The 19,860-nt window shown below is 40.4% G+C and overlaps 1 protein-coding gene across 1 annotated transcript in view; it reads left to right on the top strand.

Annotated features, from left to right (window-relative positions):
• The window catches only part of NRCAM (neuronal cell adhesion molecule), a 255,637-nt gene that overhangs the window by 46,372 nt on the left and 189,405 nt on the right, over positions 1–19,860 (top strand). Inside the window, exon 2 of the mRNA XM_054726170.1 lies at positions 7,008–7,164. The gene's annotated coding sequence lies outside the window, so the exon portion shown is untranslated. The remainder of the gene's footprint in view (positions 1–7,007; positions 7,165–19,860) is intronic.

Raw genomic sequence — 19,860 nt, 5'->3', positions numbered from 1 at the left:
GGGTTATGCATATATGCATACAAGTTCTTTGGTTAATCTCTTCCTTCCAACCCACCGAATCCTGCCTTCCCTCTGAGATTTGACAGTCTGTTCCATGATTCTATGTTTCTGGATCTGTTTTGTTCACCAGTTTGTTTTGTTCTTTAGATTCCACATATGAGTGAGATCATGTGATACTTATCTTTCTCTGACTGGCTTATTTCGCTTAGCATAATACTCTTCAGGTCCCTCCATACTGTCTCAAAAAGTAAGAGATCCTTCTTTTTTTTTTTACTGCTGCATAGTATTCCATGGTGAAATATACCAGTTTTTTTAATCCACTCATCTACTGAGGGGCACTTGGACTGTTTCCAGATCTTACATATGATAAATTGTGCTGCTATGAACATAGGGGTGCATATATCCTTTCTGACTGGTGTTTCAGGTCTCTTAGGATATATTCCTAGAAGTGAGATTAATGGGTCAAATGGAAGTTCCATATTTAATTTTTTGAGGAAACTCCCTACTGCTTTCCATAATGGCTGCACCAGTCTGCATTCCCACCAGCAGTGTACTAGGATTCCCTTTTCTCCACCACTTGGCCAGCACTTGTCATTTGTTGGTTTGTTGACCATAGTCATTCTGAAAGGTGTGAGGTGATACCTCATTTTCATTTTAATTTGCATCTCTATGATAATTAGTAACTATGAGCATTTTTCATATGTCTCTTGGCCATCTGTATGTCCACTTTGGAGAAGTGTTTATTTAGGTCCTTTGTCCATTTTTTAAATTGGATTGTTTGACTTGCTTTTGTTAAGTTGTATGAGTTCCTTATATATTTTGGATATTAATCTTTTATCAGATGTATCATTGCCAAATATGTTTTTCCATACAGTGGGCTTCCTTTTCATTTTGTTGATGGTTACTTTTGCTGTGCAGAAGCTTTTAATTTTGATGTAGTCCATTTGTTTATTTTCTCTTTTGTTTCCCTTGCCTTAGGAGATGTATCAGCAAACATATTGCTATGAGAGATGTCTGAGATTTTGCTGTCTATGGTTTCTTCTAGGATTTTTATGGTTTTTCTACTTACATTTAAGCCTTTTATCCATTTTGAGTTTATTCTTGTGTATGGTATAAGTTGGTGGTCTGGTTTCATTTTTTTGCATGTATCTGTCCACTTTTTCAACACTATTTATTTGATATTTTTATTTTAAAAAATATATTTTTATTGATTTCAGAGAGGAAGGGAGATGGAGGGAGAGAAACATTCATGATGAGAGAGAATCATTGATCGGCTGCCTCCTGCCTGCCCCACAATGGGGATTGAGTCTGCAACCTGGGCATATGCCCTCACTGGGAATCAAACCGTGACCTCCTGGTTCATAGATCGACGCTCAACCACTGAGCCACGCTGGCTGAAGAGACCATTTTTACTCCATTGTATGCTCTTGCTTCCTTTGTCAAATATTAATTGAGTGTAATGGCTTGGGTCAATTTCTGGGGTCTCTGTTCTGTTCCATTGATCTGTATGCCTGTTCTTGTGCCAGTACCAGACTGTTTTGAGCACAGTGGCTTTGTAATATAGCTTGATATCTGGTATTGTGATCCCTCTAATCTTGTTCTTCTACCTCAAGATGGCTGTGGCTATTTGAGGTCTTTATTTGGTTTAATATAAATTTTTGGAGTATTTGTTCTCGGTCCGTGAAATATGCCATTGGTATTTTAATGGGGATTGCATTGAATCTATAGGTTGCTTTGGGTAGTATGGATATTTTAATGATGTTAATTCTACCAATCCATGAACATGGTATATTTTCCTACTTGTTTATATCTTCCTTTATCTCTTTTTTTAATGTCCTGTAGTTTTCTGAGCACAGGTCTTTTACCTCCTTGGTTAAGTTTATTCCTAAGTATCTGAGTTTTTTGTTGCAATGGTAAATGGGATTATTTGTTTAGTTTCTCTTTCTGAGAATTCATTATTGGTGTATAAAAATGCCATCGATTTCTGGGTGTTAATTTTGTATCCTGCAACATTGCCGAATTCATTTATTAAATTTAGTAGTCTTTTGGTGGAGTCTTTAGGGTTTTCTATGTTTAATATCATGTCATCTGCGAATAATGCAGGGTTGAGGACTTGGGGGTTAGAGCTTAGAAGGCAGCCACCCCCGGTTTACTGTGCGGAGTCATTCCCTCAGACTACAGAGGACATCTTTCTCAGGCAGACCATTACTATCCAGGCGGCTTTTGCCTGGGGTTGGCGGGGAGCAATTGCCCCACCAGGTTGAAAACCTCTTGTCCTATCCTATGGAATGGTCTATAGCAGTGGTTCCCCTTTTTTGGCCATGCCCCACCGAAACATCTCTAAAATCCTGATGCCCTCCCCTGTGACATACACTGAGTGGCCAGATTATGATGATCTCTGAATGCATAATAATCTGGCCACTCGTTGTGTGTGTGTGTGTGTGTGTGTGTGTGTGTGTGTGTGTGTGTGTGTGTGTGTGTATTAGAGGCCTGGTGCATGAATTCGTGCATGGGTGGGGTCCGCCAGCCTGGCCAGGGGGAGGGGACATGGGCGATTGGCCGGCCTGCCTGCTGGTGGAACTCCTGGTTGAGGGGACAATTTGCATATTAGCTTTTTATTATATAGGATATACACTGAGTGGCCAGATTATTATGCATTCAGAGATCATAATAATCTGGCCACTCAGTGTATAATTCTTATTATTCAAAAAGCGAACTCCTATTCACATGGAAGAAGCCTAAAAGGCCATTAACTTGGTCTAAACACGCTTCCAAAGAACATGGCATCCATGAAAGAGAGAAATAAAAGAACGAAAGGACAGTTGAAATGCTAAGGAAGAAATCACTAAGAAATTGTTAAAAAAATAATAATATGAAGTGATATGAAAAAATAGCAAATAAAGTTTCAAAACATATAATAAAGAACTGAAATGCATATGTCACAATATATACTTATATAGTTATATACTATCTATAAGAAATGCAAAAAAATTCACTTAATAACTCATTCGCAAATTGCCCCCCTTAAAAATCAAGTTGCTGTCCTGTGGGGCATGTGCCCCACATTGGGAACCACTGGTCTATAGCCTCAGGCACATTAAACTCTGAGAATAACAATCTGACTGCAGGCAGAGGTGGATCTCTGGTAGTTATTATATCTTATCTCTGTCTTTTATCTGCAAGTCTCAGTGTCTCAGTCACCTTCCAGTTTCGTGTGGTCCCCCAGGGTAGTACCTCATCCCCAGCAGATCTAAACAGTGACTGTTGAATGAACAATTTAGTAATTCAACACAGCTGAGAAAAAAGCAGGCCAAGAAGGCCTCTGCATGGTCAACAGAGAAGGTGTGAAATCTACAGGCATACTACACTCCTAGGAGGAACACACGTATCCAGTTAGAACAGTGGAGAAGGTTTGGTTACTCCAGGCAAGCACACTGACCATCACGAGAAATTTGAGTTTGACATCCTGACAGTAATGGTAGAGACAGAAAAACTGAAAAAGCAGACCTGAGAACTTAAAAAGCTTTTCGGAGTGGGGCTTTTAGCTATACGAAGAGATCCCAGGCTAACTGAAAGGTAAATTAGACAAAGCAGTTGAGATCTTTGGAAAACAATTTCACTTTGGCAGGAGTATACCAGATGACCTAAAATGACAGATTTTGCTAATTTCCATGATTGCCTCAGGGAAGGATGAAGCTAACTTGGCTCTGTTTTTGCAATATGCTTCTCAAACATAACTTCTTGGTCTGCTGCACAGGTAATTACTCTAACTACAAAGTTCATGTTGCCAATTATCTCAACTATGGCCTAATTTTTTCTAATGATGCTGGAACCGAATTCTCCTGGGTTTTGCAATCCCTATCAAACCAATAGTAAAACCTTGATTCAGCAAATGAATTGTTTGGTCATGTCAGTTTATGTAGCTATTTATATCTTCAGGATGATTTGCAGTCTATTTGGAGAATTGGTAATTATTAATTTTGAGTAATGACTTTGGCACTAAAATAAATTGATTTTAATTTATTGACTATTAGGTTTTCTTTTAAAAAAAATAATAGTTAATTGATTTTTCGAGAGAGAGGAAGGGAGAGGGAGAGAGAGCGAAACATTGATGTGAGAGCGCAACATTGATTGGGGATCCAGCCCGCAACCTGGGCATGTGTCCTTGATTGGGAATGGAACTGGCAACCTCCCTATGCACAGGATGATGCCCAATCAACTGAGCCACACTGGCCAGACAGTTTTCATTATTTTTATGCCACTATTTGCTCTGTGAAATAGTATCCAATTTTTATGATAGCATGAACATTATTCTAGATGGCATGCTTACCTAATTTGTAGATGACATGAAGGTGAGAAGCATAAAAAATATTTGGAAGTACAGAATTGAGAAGCCAGAGTTTTGAGCAGGTTGAAATAATGAACCCCATTTGAAAAGGTAACATATTAATGGGGTGAAAATAAAACCTTCATTTTTATTTATTGATTTGAGAGTGGAGGGGGGGGGAGAGAAATGAAGAGAGAAAGAGAGAGAAACATCAATTTGTTGTTCCATTTATTTTTTCATTCATTGGTTGATTCTTGTATGTTGCCTGACCAGGGATTGAACCCATAACCTTGGTATATCAGGATGGTGCTCTAACCAACTAAGGCTAATAATACTTTAAAGAAAGAAAATGATTTTATATACAGTAAATATAATGAGACAGCATACTGCAACAAAGACACTTCTCTAAGATGATTTAAGATGAGTGTAAGAAAGCTTGGTGAGTTTTTTTCCAAATGAATTGTAAATGATGTTCCAGAGACTTTAGCTAGGCTTTTACACTCCTGTGTCAGGATGGGCTGAGTCATTTAGGACAGATTTCAGTGATGACTCTTCTGACAGTTGCCTGAGCTGAATTCTTCAAAATAGCATAATTAAATCTCAGCATTCTAACTTTATCAATTTGAAAGTGTGTGTGTGTGTGTGTGTGTGTGTGTGTGTGTGTTGTGAAGGGAGAAATGTTAATCCTGTCCCAAACAAATTAGTTCTTTAATCTGAGAAAATCTGAACGCACTGGGAAGACTCCTGGATGCTTCTGTTTCCACTTTCCAATGTGAGAAAATGCTTTGTGACAAAAGAAGACAAAGCCCCTACAAGGGCGGAGTAGCCTTGCCTCTAGCTGCCTGTTAACTGCATTCCCTCAAGGCAATTTATGGTTAGCAGAGAGACCCGCTCTTTAAAATTCTAGTTCCACTATTTTGGAGATGCGACTAAGCTCTCTTGGCTTCAGCTTCTCTTTTATAAATTGCAGATAATAATAGTACTTAGGGCAGAGAGTTCTTGTGAGGATTAAAGCCCTTCCTTCTTAGCACAGGCTCTTGCTCATCTGAAGTGCTCAATAATTTAGCCACCAGGATTATTTTTATCCTTATTATTCCTTAAGGGGCAGGAACCCTGAGGTTAGGCTCCTCTCTGCCTACACAGCCATGGCATCCATACCTAGTCATCATTGTGGCTCCACATCTTCTGATCATCCCCACTCCAGGCTGAAATGGAGTTATGTCCAGCCCCAGTTCACAATCCCACTTTATCCTCCCCAGAAGACTTGATGCTGTCCTGGAGTTTGTTCAGACCTTGCGTAAGTCACTGCACATCTCAGAGCCTGTCACCGCCTCTTGAAAATTGGGGAACTATTTAATTTTACTGGGATTTAAAAATTCTTGTTGTGTTATTAATCCTCACCTGATTCTATTGATTTCTAGAGACAGTGGAAGGGAGAGGGAGAGACACAAAGAGAGAAACATCAATGTGAGAGAGACTCATCAATTGGTTGCATCCTGCACGTGGCCCAGGGCCAGGGATCAAGCCTACAACTGAGGTTCATGCGCTTGACTGGAATCGAACCTGCAACCCTTCGTCCACTGGCCAATGCTCTAACCACTGAGCAACTGGCTAGGACTGGTTTTTAAAATTTTGGATACTATTGCTTTAAATTGAATTTGTTTTTAAAATAAACTTGAGTTATGAAGTGCAAAATATGTGGAAAAGACGATGTTAAAGCTAGATGAGTGATCAAAGAACATCTCTGACTTTCTCTATTTTAAAAAAAAAAACAAAAAACTATACTTGGGCTCCATCCCACCTGAAATTCTGATTTAATTGGCCAAAGATTTACTTGGCCTGTGGCGGGGCCAAGCCATCAATATTTTTTGAAAGCTCTCCCCGTGGTGCTAACGTGGCCACAACATTAAGCACTTAGCAAGCCTGGGTGAGACTGCGAGCAGTGGAGGCAGGTCCAGATCTATCTTCTGCTCTTCTCACCACAGACTGACCCCAAGTTCTGGTTTCAAAGAGACTTTCTAAACAATCCTTTCTGTGCTTCTCACCCTTTTTCATTAAAGGGAGGTATTAAATAAACACATTACTCAAGCACTTCTGTTTAATTAAGGTTTCACTCTGTGTAGTTCTACTCTAACCTTATGCTTGTTTTCCTTATTCCCAGATGCCTCTTTTCTCACTGCCTTCTAAGCCACCTGTAAAATGTAATTGCATTGCTGAGTTCCTCTCTGACATCGTCAACCTTGATCAAATACTTAGTTCTTCGTTGTTTGTTCTTTTAAGTCTGTATTAGATTCCTCCCAGCCGTGGCCTGTGTGTTGATGTGATTATAAAGCATGGTGTATTCCCATGAAGTATGAGAGCAGAATAAGATCAAGGGCTTCTTTTTCCTTTTTGATTTGTGTATAGCATGTTTCCTGCTATTTAGGGATCATTCAGACCAAAATGTAATTGGAATTATGTTACCTTTATTTCATTACCTGTTGCCATTAAATTGCTTAAAGTTTCTTAATCATTGATGTCCTTAATACAGTAATCCTTAGTTCAAATTTAATCATGGAATTTAATATGTATTAAGTTCTCCTTGTCAATTGTAGTAGGATAATAGAATGAAATCTCGGGTCAATAGAATAAACTAACCCCAAACAATTTTTCACTGTTCTGCATTTTTTTTCTTTTTCAGGAATCTTTGTGATACTCTTCTTCAGCAGCCCCCACCCTTGTTTGCTGAAGACTTTCACCAAAGCTGCTGTCAGCTATTGGCATCATCCTGAGAAAAAGACAGCTTCAAAAATCAGTGAAACCTTCAGGAAACCCTTGGCCCAGCAGATCTTCCAAAGGTGAGAGCCCGTAGTTCTCATTTTGTATTTAGAAATCTAAATTAGTTGTTCTGTATTCTGAAATATACCTCTTAAAAAAAGTGGATAGAGGATTAGGGTGTTGAAAATTCTCTATCAGGAATTGAGAGTTTTTCTTTTTCAGAAGACTGTTTTAGAAGTTATGAAGAAAATCAATGGACTATTTTGACCAAACAGGAATTTACTGTATTTGACGTTGTAGTTCTGACCTAGGAATACTTATTTCACACACACACACACACACACACACACCCACACACACACACCTTAAAAAATAATAACATTTCCTTCTCAGAGAAATGTCTTATGTATAGTAGTGCCCCCTTATCCATAGGAGAAATATTCCAAGACTCCCAGCAGATCTCTGAAACTGCAGATAGTACCAAACCCCATATTTACTATGTTTTTTGTCCTATACATACGTACCTTAATGGAAGCACTTTATGACTTCTCTTTGGCATATCCGAATTGCCAGCATCACCACTCTTGCACATTGGGGTCATTATTAAGTAAAATAAGGGTTACTGGCCCTGACCTGTATGGCTCAGTTGGTTGGGCCTTGTCCTGTGCCCAGGGAGGTTGTCAATTCGATTCCCTGTCAAGGGCACATGCCTGGGTAGCAGGCTCCATCCCCTATAGGGGGCATGCAGGAGGCAGCCCATTGATGTTTTTCTCTCTCCCTCTCCCTTCCTTGCTCTCTAACAATCAATAAACTAGTATTATTAAAAGAAAAAAGGGGGGATTAATGGCACACAAGCACCGAGTTACCATGATAGTTGATCTGATAACCATGAAGAGGACCAAATGACTAGTGGGCATGGACATGCTGGGCAAAGGGATGATTCACATGCACGAGAGATGGATGGGGATGGTGTGAGATTTAAAACTTATGGGTGGTCTAGTTCTGGAATTATCTTACCTTATAATAGACAAATATGCAAATTGACCGCACCTTCGCTACGCCCAAGCCACGCCCACCAACCAAGCCACGCCCATCAACCACGCCCACCAGGAAACCGTTGCAGGGAAGCACCTGCTCCCATCACAGGAGCCAGCTGAACCGGCTCCTGCGATCGGGTCGCAGGGACGCTGGGGTGCGGCGGAGCCCAAGGCCCGGGAAGCTGCCCGGGGCTTTCCGGGCCTTGGGTGCCAGCCGGGTGCGTGCTCCGATCGCAGGAGCGAGCTGACCTGGGGGGTCGGCTCGCTCCTGCGATCGGGTCACAGGGACGCTAGGGTGCAGTTTTCACCTGCACCAGTTTTCTGCAGGCACCAGGACCCTGAAAGAAGGTAGAAGGTGGTGGCCACAGCCAAGGCCTGGGTCCCCGGTGCCGGCAGAAAACTGGTGCTTTATTTAATATTTTTGGACCATGACTGACCCTGGGTAACTGAAACTATGGGAAGCAAAACCATGGGAGGTGGGGGAGCTACTGTATTTAGAGTCTGTATCAGCCTTCATATCTACCTTACCCTGCCTTCTAAGGATTGTTTCAAGAATCAAACAATATAAATTATATGACAGCACTTTGTAAAGCCATGAAATTATATTTGCATAAGTAAGGAAAACAATGACCATTTCTAAACATTTATAACCCTCCACATATCCTCCCATCTATTTTCTTCCATAGTTTGATTCATTTTTAACTTGATTCAATAAACTTTGCTAGGATTTCAAGAAGCAAAGGTGATAAGCACTTACCTTTAAGGAATATCTGTCACATTTCAAGAGACAGGCAAATAAATCAATATGCTCAACTCCAATATGATAAAAGTATACTGAGACTGCATTGAGGAATGAAAAAGAAATCAAACACAGCCTGCTGTCGGAGGTTTGTGTGTGTCAAGCAGTCGTCCTGGACAAGGTGACCCTGAAATGGCCCTTGAGAGGTAAACAGGAGTAAGCCAGCTAAAGAGCAGGGAGGAGGGTATTGCAGACAGGAGCAGTGGGATAGGGGTGTGAAACCCATATGTGGAAATAATAAGTTGTTCTAGGTATGGTGTGTGTGTGTGTGTGTGTGTGTGTGTGTGTGTGTGTGTGTGTGTGTGAGTGTATAAGCACTGAGGAGTTTTAAGCTGGCAATCATTAGCATTTTAGGTGTGTTAACCTGGAGAGAGTGTAGAGAAAGAGCTGGGGTGAGTAAGATTGAAGGGAGGAAGATTTGTTTTGTAATGAATTTGGGGAAAAGATGGGAGGGCTAGAATTAGGGTAGAAACAGTGAGGAACAGAGAAAGGGAGAGAAATGTGAAAGAGCTAGGATGCGCTGGGTTTGGTGATAGCTTGGGCACTGGAAGTGAGAAATTGTTAGGACTTGGGATTCTCAGGTCTCTGACTTGAGTGACTGAGAGCATGATGATGCCATAAAGGGAATTTAGGAGAAAAGAGAACTTATCTTTGGGGACACGTAAACTTTGAGGTAAATATGTGACATTTACGTAGAATTGTCCATCAGGCAGTTGCAAGTGTAATGGTTAGGGAGGGTCTAGGGCTAAAAACATTGATTTGGGAGTTACATACAATAGTTAAAAATGATTTTTAAAATATAAATTTGATTTTGTACCTAAGCCTTCAATATTATTCAATATCAAAAAACATCTCACTACATTCTTAATTTCCATTTCATTTTGCTATTACCTATCATTTCATTTGCATCTGTACTTGTTGGTCTTATTTTCTTGGCATAAGTTAAGATTTTTCCTAGGGACATAAGTGGTAACTTTTTCTAGTTTGATAAAAGTAAATTGAAACCAGTTTTACAAAACAGTGGAAACCCTAAAATTTAGAAGAGTTGTAAAAATTACAAAAATTATTTAAGAAAGGTGCTTTGCTTTTCAAGATATTGTTCCTTTTCTATATAAATCATGGTTCCTCGTCAGTTCCTCACTTTCATTGCTCTGTCCAGGATTTGAACATTGCATAAGGGAGACTAAGCGGGATCCTTCTTGCATTCGTCAGTGGGGTAGTGCCAGGGTTCCCACACACACACTGTGGGTCTTCCAAGCATCAACCCAGAATGTCATTAAGGGGCCTGTTGTAACAAAGGCTGTACTGTTTGAGAGCGAGTCCACCCAAGTTAGACTTCTGAAATACATTACTCAGAGCCTTCTTTGAGGGAATGTCATGGGTAAAAATTTTAAATTCAAATAATACTTACAATAGTACTATTTTGAGTGAATCTTACTAGGTTACCATGACCTTACCTTACTGACTTTTTTCTGTAAGACCTTTTGGAAAATTAGAAAATGCTCCCTTTCTGTAGTCCACTACCGTCTTTTCAGAAATTTTAAAGATTAGCTAATCTATCACTTTCATTTTTATACACAAGAGGATTAATGACTTAATTAATTTAATCAACTTATTTAATACTAACAGCTGAAGCCAGAGCCCTGGTCTGTTGAAACTCATTCTGCCCTTTTTGCTTCACCTTTTTTGTTTTGTTTTGTTTTGTTTTGTTAATTGTCACCTGAGGATATTTTTCCCATTGATTTTTAGAGGGAGTGGGAAGGGAGGGGGAAAGACAGAGAGAGAAACATCGATGTGAGAGAGACACATCAATTGGTGATCACACATTACCCCCGGCCAGTGATCAAGCCTGTAACCGAGGAACCTGCCCTTGACCGTAATTGAACCCTCAACCCTTCAGTCCACAGGCGGATGCTCTAACCACTACACAACCAGCTAGGGCTCACTTCATCATTTTTTTCTCTTATTCCAAATCTTTATTGAACTGTGAAGTTATCTGTATGTCCTAAAATAGGAAATTTAATTAAGGAAATCAGTTCATACTGATAGCATTTGCTTTGGTTAGTCACTCTGCATTAATGCAACAGATTTTGCATTAATAATTTTGGCTCTGATTAAGGTTTTATTCGTTTAAACTTTTTAACAGGTATTTTCTTTTTGGCATCTTTTACTTATCTGTACTGGTTCCACTACAGAAAATGAAGGATTGGGAGAGAATCAAAACCACCTGTGTTTAAAATTTAGTTGAAGAAGGACAATCATCGCAACATCCATGTTCACGCCAAGTTCTCCCCCAGTAGGTACTTTCAGTAACAAAGGATTAGGCACATTCACTCACAATGCAAGTACTGGCCTGGCTGCACAATCTAGTTTTCTGAAACATCCTATTTTTTTTCAGTCTTAACCCCCTTTAAACAAAAGATAACTTTCACACATAAAAAAAAGACACTCATCAATTATTATAAAACTAACACTTTTAAGCACAGGATATTTCTGATTGGCTCAAATACATTACAATTCCCTATGACTTTTATGTATAGAAATTTTATGGAAATGCTGAGTTGGTGTAACTTAGAATGATGTCACATGCATGCAAGTTGTAGGTGGTCTCAAGGACAATGAATTGTTCTCTGAAATTCACAGAATGGTCAGTCATTGCTGTGAAACCAGTGGGCTGTAAATGGTCGGGGTGCGTGTACAAAACATGATTCACTCATCCCGAAAGCTGCCTGTACCAAAAGGAGTTTCCTCTCATTTCTGTGCAAGACACAAGAAATCTGTCTCCCTGATTTGGTCTTTCTTTTCTTCTTCTTTTTTTTTTTTTGGGGGGGGGGGGGGCGGGGCCCTTTTTAGGCCTCTTCCATCTCTGTCTCTGTCTCTGTGCCTCTTTTCCTGTCTCACTCATAGTCTCTGTCTGAGAGATACATACTAATACGATGTCCCCAAAACATGAGAGGCTTGGCAGTTTGTGTTTAGGGACCTGGCAGTGGAAGCAGTGATACCCACTTCCCTTGGTAAGGGCCGAGAGCTGTGGGGGACACCGTCTGGCATGTTTGCCTTCTGGGCAGCTTGGCTGTGTTGGGCAGAATGACGACATGCACAGGGATGGGCAGTTATGAAGACAGTGAGCACAGTTAGTATCAGGGCTGGTAAACAGCTTTCACTTTCGCTGTGTTTAGTGGTAGGGTCTTCTTCTGAACCGTCTCACCGTGGCCAAAGTACAGAACGTACCAGAATTGGGTGGCTGCTCATTCCAGAGTGAGTGTTACAAGTACCATTATGCAACGATGGGTAGAGTTTATGTTGGCTTTGGAGTTGCCACTTCAAAGACCGCCCTCCTTCCCACCCTGTGGTTAGAGCACAGAATTCTGCTGGAGGAGGGTTGTTCCCAGGAAACTTCTAGCAGGAAGTAGAAGCCATAGGTGAGTTGCCAGGGTGACACTTTTGAATGGGCAGTCTTCCAACAGGTTCAAATCATATTTTACAGTGAAATGTGTTACCCTATGCCTTTCTGTAGTGTGGGATTTTTAAAAAAGAAAGGGGAGAGGAAATGCTGAGCCACCAACTTTTAATACAAATGCAATCATATTATAGAGGTCAGAGACTGCATCAGCAATTTGTGGGCTGTTTTTGGTGGAGGACAATGACAGTGGATTTCTAATCAGATAATGTCCTGCTACATTTGAATTTTCACTCTCCACTGCCTTTTGTTGTTTGAGTAGCTTCGAAATTATTCTTGATTCAGGTTTATTATTAACTTTTTGAACTCTAGCTTCTACACTAATATCTTGCTGCTCATGTTAAAATGAGAATGGTGACCAGAGAATTTATTTTTGCATTTGTTAATAGAATAGCAAGGCAGCATAATATGAATTAATGACTCTTCACATTTTCCCATTATATAAGCTGGATTCGTTATCCCCTGGGATCTATTTTAAATTCATACCCAAATAAACTATTCTTGCTAGTCATTGCCTTTCTAGCCTTTTAAAAGATTCTAAATAATGAATAAATAGATAACCATCAGACCCTGACTGGTGTGGCTCAGTTGCTCGGATCATCATCCTGTGTATCAAAAGGTTGCTGGATTGATTCCCGGTCAGGGCACATACCTAGGTTGGGGGTTCAGTCCCCAGTGGGGTCGAGTACAGGAGACAATGGATCTCTCTCTCTCTCTCTCTCTCTCTCTCTCTCTCTCTCTCTCTCTCTTCCCCTCTCTTTACAATCAGTAAAACATATTCTTGGGTGAGGATAAAATATATATATATATAGCTATCAATAATAAATAATTTTTATTTTAAGCTTAAAAACATTTTTAATGTTCTCATTATAAAATGGAAAATGAAAAAGAACTTCCTCTTCATGATCAGTAGTATAAATATTTGTGCTATTGTGTTCGTTTTTGTTGTTGTTGTCTTTTAGGCAAGAACCAACCTGAAGTAATTGCCTTTTTAATATGGTTTAAAAAATAAGGAGGAAGGATTGAGGAAAAAACAAATTATTGAGGATGTAGAACTACTAATAGGGTTTATTCATTCTTCGTAATATCTTTCATTTAGAGAACATATATATTATCATTGGCAGAACTATTAAAAAATAGCATATCCACTTGGGTAATAATTATCTGTTAATATTTAAAATTATTCTCTTTATTTTTCCTCTTTGCAGTCAAAGTTGTCATGTTTTGTTTAGAGTCACGATATCAGTGTGTGTTGTATCACACAGAGGACGTGACACAGAAAAGGGACAGAGACAGAGAGATAACAAGAGAAATAGAGGTGAACGGAGAGAGACTGAAAGGCGAGATAGATATTCCTCATTTCCTCACATAATAAATCAAAGCAGTATTTATAGTTCTTCCCCCCTCAAACTTATTTCTTTGGCGTTAACACTATGTGATTTCTGTAACTTGCAAACCCATAAACACATACACAGAACATATGCTAAGTTGGGGATCAGAATAGAGTCACCATAGGTGAGCTGTGAAATCCCACCCAGATTCCTTGTCCCCTTGAGGTCTAAGGCACTCTTTCTCCAGCTTCTTGGAATGTTGGCAACTGAGAGCTCAGAGCTGGGACCCTCCTTTTGGAGACTGCCCCAGCCTTCAGCTTAAGAGTTGCCTTACTCAAAGTGATACACCTGCCCCAGAGCAGTAGTGTACATTCAATGACTGGTCTATTTGGGAACACAAAGGCCCTTACCCCAATTCAGGACAACTTTGGAGGACCTGTAGGGTTGGCTGGGACTTTTGCTGTGACTGCACCACAGCCCAGCTTCTCCAAGTGCCTTGTCTGGCTTTGTTCACTCTTCCATACACGTTGAACCCAAGAGCCTTCACCAGTGAAATTCCTGCATGCAAATCCTCATCTGGAAACTGAAAGGGGTTGCGCACCTATGACATGAGGCCATAATGTATCAAAAGAGATTTTTATTTCAGGCACCTGGGTGCCGGTGGGCTGAGGCCGACAAAAACGAGTCAGCCTAGACTGAAGGGGGAGGCAGACTTTTATTAATCCTTGCTGGCTGCAAGGCGTTCTGCTGATGTAAGGGTCTGGTCCGTCCTTGGCTTCTCCCTGTGCCAGATGTCTAGTCGTTATCTAGGCTATGTGGTGTTCAAGGCCGCAAGCTTTCTGCAAGATATCTGCTAAGCACAATAAGTTTTCTCTGCCCCATTTTATTCTCTTTAACCCTTTCAGAAACCTGACCTGCAGCAATCACCAGACATGGACCATGCCATGTGTGCATGCATGAGTCTGTGACTATGCATCTTTATAGCACGGATATGGTACTTGCTCTGGAATCATAATTAAGATCTCTAGAAATCTAGCCCAGGGAAAAATAGGGATGACACTACCCATCTCTTAGAGTTGTTGCCAGGATTTGATAGCAAGGTATTCAGTATCTGGCACAAATGAGCACTCATTTAATATTACCTTTAATTATAATTACCATGAATTATCTACAAATAACTTACAGATAGTGCACTAGTGATGATCAATGGGTTACAACGCATAATGCATTTTAATGTCATTTCTATTTCAACATTTTTTAGTAGAGGATGGAGGTTAATAAAAGATGTATCATCTGCAAATTTAAATAATTTTTCTAATTTGTTAGTCTCCTTTTATAAAGTATGTGGAGAAATTGGACATGGTTTCATAAGAAAGCTAAAGTAGTTAAAGAGATGCAAATAAGTCCTATGGGTAATAGTTAATGGATTTGCTATCTATGTTTGAGTGGAAGTCTTTTGTGTGGTGGGTGAGGGGAGGTTATTGGACATGTTTTGTCCCTGTTCACAAAGGACAGAACAAGAGAAAATGGGCATAAGTTAAAGGAGGAAGGTAGTTGGGTTTACATCAAGGGAATTTCTTTGCTCTTGGACAGTAAAACCCAGGAAAGAGCTTGTAGAATATACTTCTTAAAATCTTGAGAAAAAGAAAAGGCAATATTAAGTTCTGAATCACTGAGATGCTTCCCAGATAATTTATGGAGAACTTGGAACTCTTGATTCTGTGATTCCAGATTTCAGAAATGATGTTTCCGAGACACTCAAACACGTAAGTTCTATTTTTCAAATGGAAAAAAATAACTATTTATCCACATTTGTTTTCTTTATAACTAAATTTCTTAGAGTATATTTGAAAATGTCCATATGCACCTTGTATGTGGTTTTCCTGATGATGAAACAAATCTGTTTCACTGGAGAGGTGTCTTTCTGTACATTTTATAATCTGATAGACATTATCACAATTTTCAATCTCATTATATGTCATCTCTTTATATTCTATATAAAAATAAATTAACACATACCAGTAGGGGCCATTTATTTGTAAATTCTTTTGAGACATCGTTAAAATACTAATGAAGGACTTTGGAACAACAGCAAGAAATCTGGAACTTTGAGTAGAATGTCTTTTCAATCAATTCATTGCTCAGAGATAAGATTAAAGAATGGATATGTGGCTAGGTTTTTACACTAAACACTCTTTGAAGACCTCAGTGTCAGAAGATAAGAGGAAGCCACTAAGAAGTTTCTAAATTACTTTCTAAATTACTAAGTATATTGGGTTTTGCATTTTCTCCTTGGCAAGTCTTGTCAAGTAGTAACAGGCCTAGAGACAGAATGTAGGTGAAAGAGCACTGGATTGGAAGCCAAAATGCCTGGCTCTGGTTCAGTCACAGCCACCAAATGATCTGTACTTCTCTCGTAAGACTATGTCTCTAGATAGGTTTCCTTTGAATTTCTAGTTATAGCGTGCTATCTTAGGTACTCATCACACTACAGTAGCTTCTTCAAAAGGAGCCCAACAGGGCTGAGGGTTCAACCTCTGAGGGTTCAGTCTGGGAGCCCCATCACACAATGACCCAGAGGAGCTCTGCTTTAATTTAAAAAAAATTTCTTTTTAGTATGCACAGGTAGATAAACAGAGATTTTGTTTAGGATTTCACTTGCTTTACTGGATCCATTGCTAGAAAAATGAGTTTTAAAGGCATCCGTACTGATTCCCATGTTTTCAATATTCTCCCCAGTACATTCCATTAAAATACCTAATTTCATTTCTTCGGTTACGGCCAAGCTAAAACTCTTCAAGTGGCTCTATGTGTCACGAGGAAAAGCATATGCAATCCTTCCCTTGGTATTCCAGGCCTCCCTGCTTACCGCATGGGTTGAGGTGGCCTCAGCATTCTAACACAAGATTATTTTGATCTGGTTATTGATTACAGAACCCGACACTGGGTGTGCTATCACAAGCCACTCGTTCAGTTGAGCTCCCTCTCTGATTTTGCTCAGCATTGTTCTTGACCTTCTTACTCAGCTACCTAAGTCATTCTCTTCCTCTTCTGCACACCTCAAAACCCATTATCCTCCTCCAAAAAACCTTTCTTGATTATTCTATTTCATATTGATCTATCTCTGAATTCTTTCATGTGTTTGGGTATCTATACGAGTCCGCATTGCATTTTACCCTGTTGACAACATCAGTGTTATGTAGACTGTGTGCACAGTGTTATTATCGCCCCCTGGGAGCATCCGGGAGCATTACAGCAGTAACGGTGCCCGCCACCCACCTAGGGAAATACAAGTGCTCCAATCAACCCCAGATGTAAAATGTCAGTGTAATATATGCATTGAGACAGGAAAGTAAATGTATTTTGGAAATAAATTTCAGCAACATGGTTGGAAATAAAAGTGATCTGGTCCTTATGTTACCTTAAGTAGCAACACATTGAAGCTCAGAGTACTTGCTTAAAATCGGGTGATACAGGTTTTAAGCCTAATTTAGCCTTTCACTTTGGGTCTGTCAGCAGGTCATTTTATCCTTTATGACTTTCTTTTTAATAACCATGATAATACTCCTATTCTTTGTTCTTTGCACGACACAAAGCACTTTTGCATGTTGTTTAATTTTAGCTTCACAGTGACGCAGGAGGTCACTAGGGCAAGAGAGAATCTGTCAAACAGGAAAACTGAGCTTAGGGACATGCCCCAAATCCTAATCCTTGGCAGACTTTGTAAATGGGTTAATTCAACAGGAGGCACGAAAACTCAAATCTTCTGGCTTCTATTTTTGTGTTCTACACCCATATTACTAAAAGTATGGTCCATAGTCCAGCCGCTTGGGCATCAGCTGGGCGCTGGTTAAAAACGCAGAAGCTCAGGCTCCACCCGAGACCTGCTTAAGCAGAATCTGCATTTTAACGAGATGCCCAGGGATTTATATGTACCTTACATTTGGAGAAGTTCTGTAATTTACGGAAAGTGTAAACCTCTGAGGTACAAACATGAAAAGGTTTTATTTTTATTCCTGTCGCTGCCATCACATCTTCTCTGTCAAATCTTTCCTCCCTTTAAAGAGGTCGCTAGCAGATCTGATAGATTTTTTGGGGTTACTTTCTGGTTTTTAAAGGTTTAGTCCACTTTTAAAACTTCAAACTGATGTGGAAGTAAGAGCCCTCAGCCCAGCTGTGCCCTTCCAACATTTTTTCCCCTATTTATCAACCTGCTTTTAAACCACATCTGTGAAACCACTTCAGTGAAACTCAGAGGTAAAAACCAAGCACACATATCCAGCATAAAATAACTAAGAAATTTCAGTCTTTATTCATTATATTTCACCAGGTTATTGGACCAAGGAGCACATAATGGTTGTCTTTGGCTAAAACTGAGGTTGATGAAGTATGAGACTATACTTCATTAGGGAGAAACATTTATTAATCTCTTGTTTTTAATTTTTATTTAAAAATTTGAATATTCCTTGGCTAGGAAGCCAAGAGTTAGACCTATTCACCGTGAGCCAAATGACTGCCCTTAGATGTTCAAGAACTCCATTGGAGTTCCTGGGGGCTGTGTTCATTAGAATGCTTAGGGGTTGTGTATCACCCGATTCCAGCCATATATTATCTCAGACCTCTCTGACGCCTTGTCTCCATCCATGTAATGAAGTTTTATATTGGCTCTCCTGCCCCCTCCTCCGTGTCTTGTTTGTTTTCACTTCAATGTGACAAGGAAAGGCAGCTTTTGTCTTTATTTCTGGTTGGCAGACTTTGTAAATATTCATAGCAGGTCCACTTTCCAGCTACTATTTTGTAATATGTTATTTTTAAATGAAATCTAAAGTGAAAAATAACTCCCAGTTCTCATTTAAATACATTTGAGGTGTTAATCCTGATTTTGGAGGTCATGAGCCAGACAGGGATGACTTTTGAAGACATTTCCTAGGCTACATCATTCTGAAAAGCAAGGTGTGTGTGTGTGTGTGTGTGTGTGTGTGTGTGTGTGGTGGGGGGGGGGGGGGGGCGGTGGTAGGGGGCTGTGACACAGTGGGTGAGCAAATGGACTAGTGAGTAAATGTAAGGAATATTTCCAGAGCATCTGCAGCGGCATTGAGCTAGGCAGTATACCCACTGTCCCACCGTATCTTCACAAGGGCACTGTGAGGCAGGTGAGATTATATCCATCTTACAGGCTGGCAGCCGAAGCTTAGGAAAGGTTAGCGATTTGCTCCAATTCACCAAGCTGGTAAGTGCAGGAGCCATGAGTCAGAAGTTGTTGAAAGCGAGTCTTCCACGGCGCTCTTCTGGTTGTTGGGTAGAAGTTCATAGTGGCTAACGTTGGAGTAGTTACCTTTAGAGAGCCGACGTGCTTTTGGTTTTAGTAGGTTAACTTGTTAAGGAAAAACAGTAACAGACCTGGGCTACTTGGAATAGAGGCGGCCGTTCCCGCCCTCACTTCAACCTGAGGTGGGAGCTAGCCCTCAGGAGCCAGGGGATGGACCCAGTATCTCTTTGGGTTGCCCTTTAAGTTCGCAGTTGTCTTTGTTGGAGAATACTACCAAACTCTGCCATTGTCTGCCTGGACGGAGCTTTCCCCACCATCAAGAAAGCTCTGCTCTGCAGAAATGCGTCCCTTTCCCCTCCTCCGGAAAACTCCACAGACGCAACTCTTAAGTGACTCCCTGGCTCAGCCCCACACAATTAGCAGTTGCCATGCACCCCCTTTGCAGACCTCCCCTGCTTTCCTGAGTGACAGCAGGAAACTCGCACTCCCATTTAAGGACTGCTTTTCTAAAATTGCTAGTCAGGCAGCTAATCTCTTTGAATTGTGAGTCGGTTTCTTGATTGTTGCATAAAATTCCGTGCCTCTCCTTTTTCAGCCTGATGGCTGTGGACAGAGGGCTCCCCGTACCCCCCCCTGCCCTCCCCCCACCACCCAGGCACCTTTCTGGCTTGGGTAGGTGGGGGATGGTCCGAAAGTCACAGAGGTGCCTGCTGAGACAAGCCTGAAGCAACTCTTTACCAGCCTCTTAAAATTTTTGGCCAAAATTTAAAACACTATTTGCCTCTGGATACAAAATGAAGGCCCTTTTTTTTTTCTTTTGAACTCAGTAACACTCATAGTTGTCTATTATCTGCCAGGCAAGTTGTAATTAGTCTTCCTA

This window comes from Eptesicus fuscus, chromosome 14 (assembly GCF_027574615.1).
Source record: "Eptesicus fuscus isolate TK198812 chromosome 14, DD_ASM_mEF_20220401, whole genome shotgun sequence".
Taxonomy (NCBI): Eukaryota; Metazoa; Chordata; class Mammalia; order Chiroptera; family Vespertilionidae; genus Eptesicus; species Eptesicus fuscus.
Note: the sequence above shows the minus strand (reverse complement) of the source record. Positions and strands in the feature narration are given on the sequence as shown.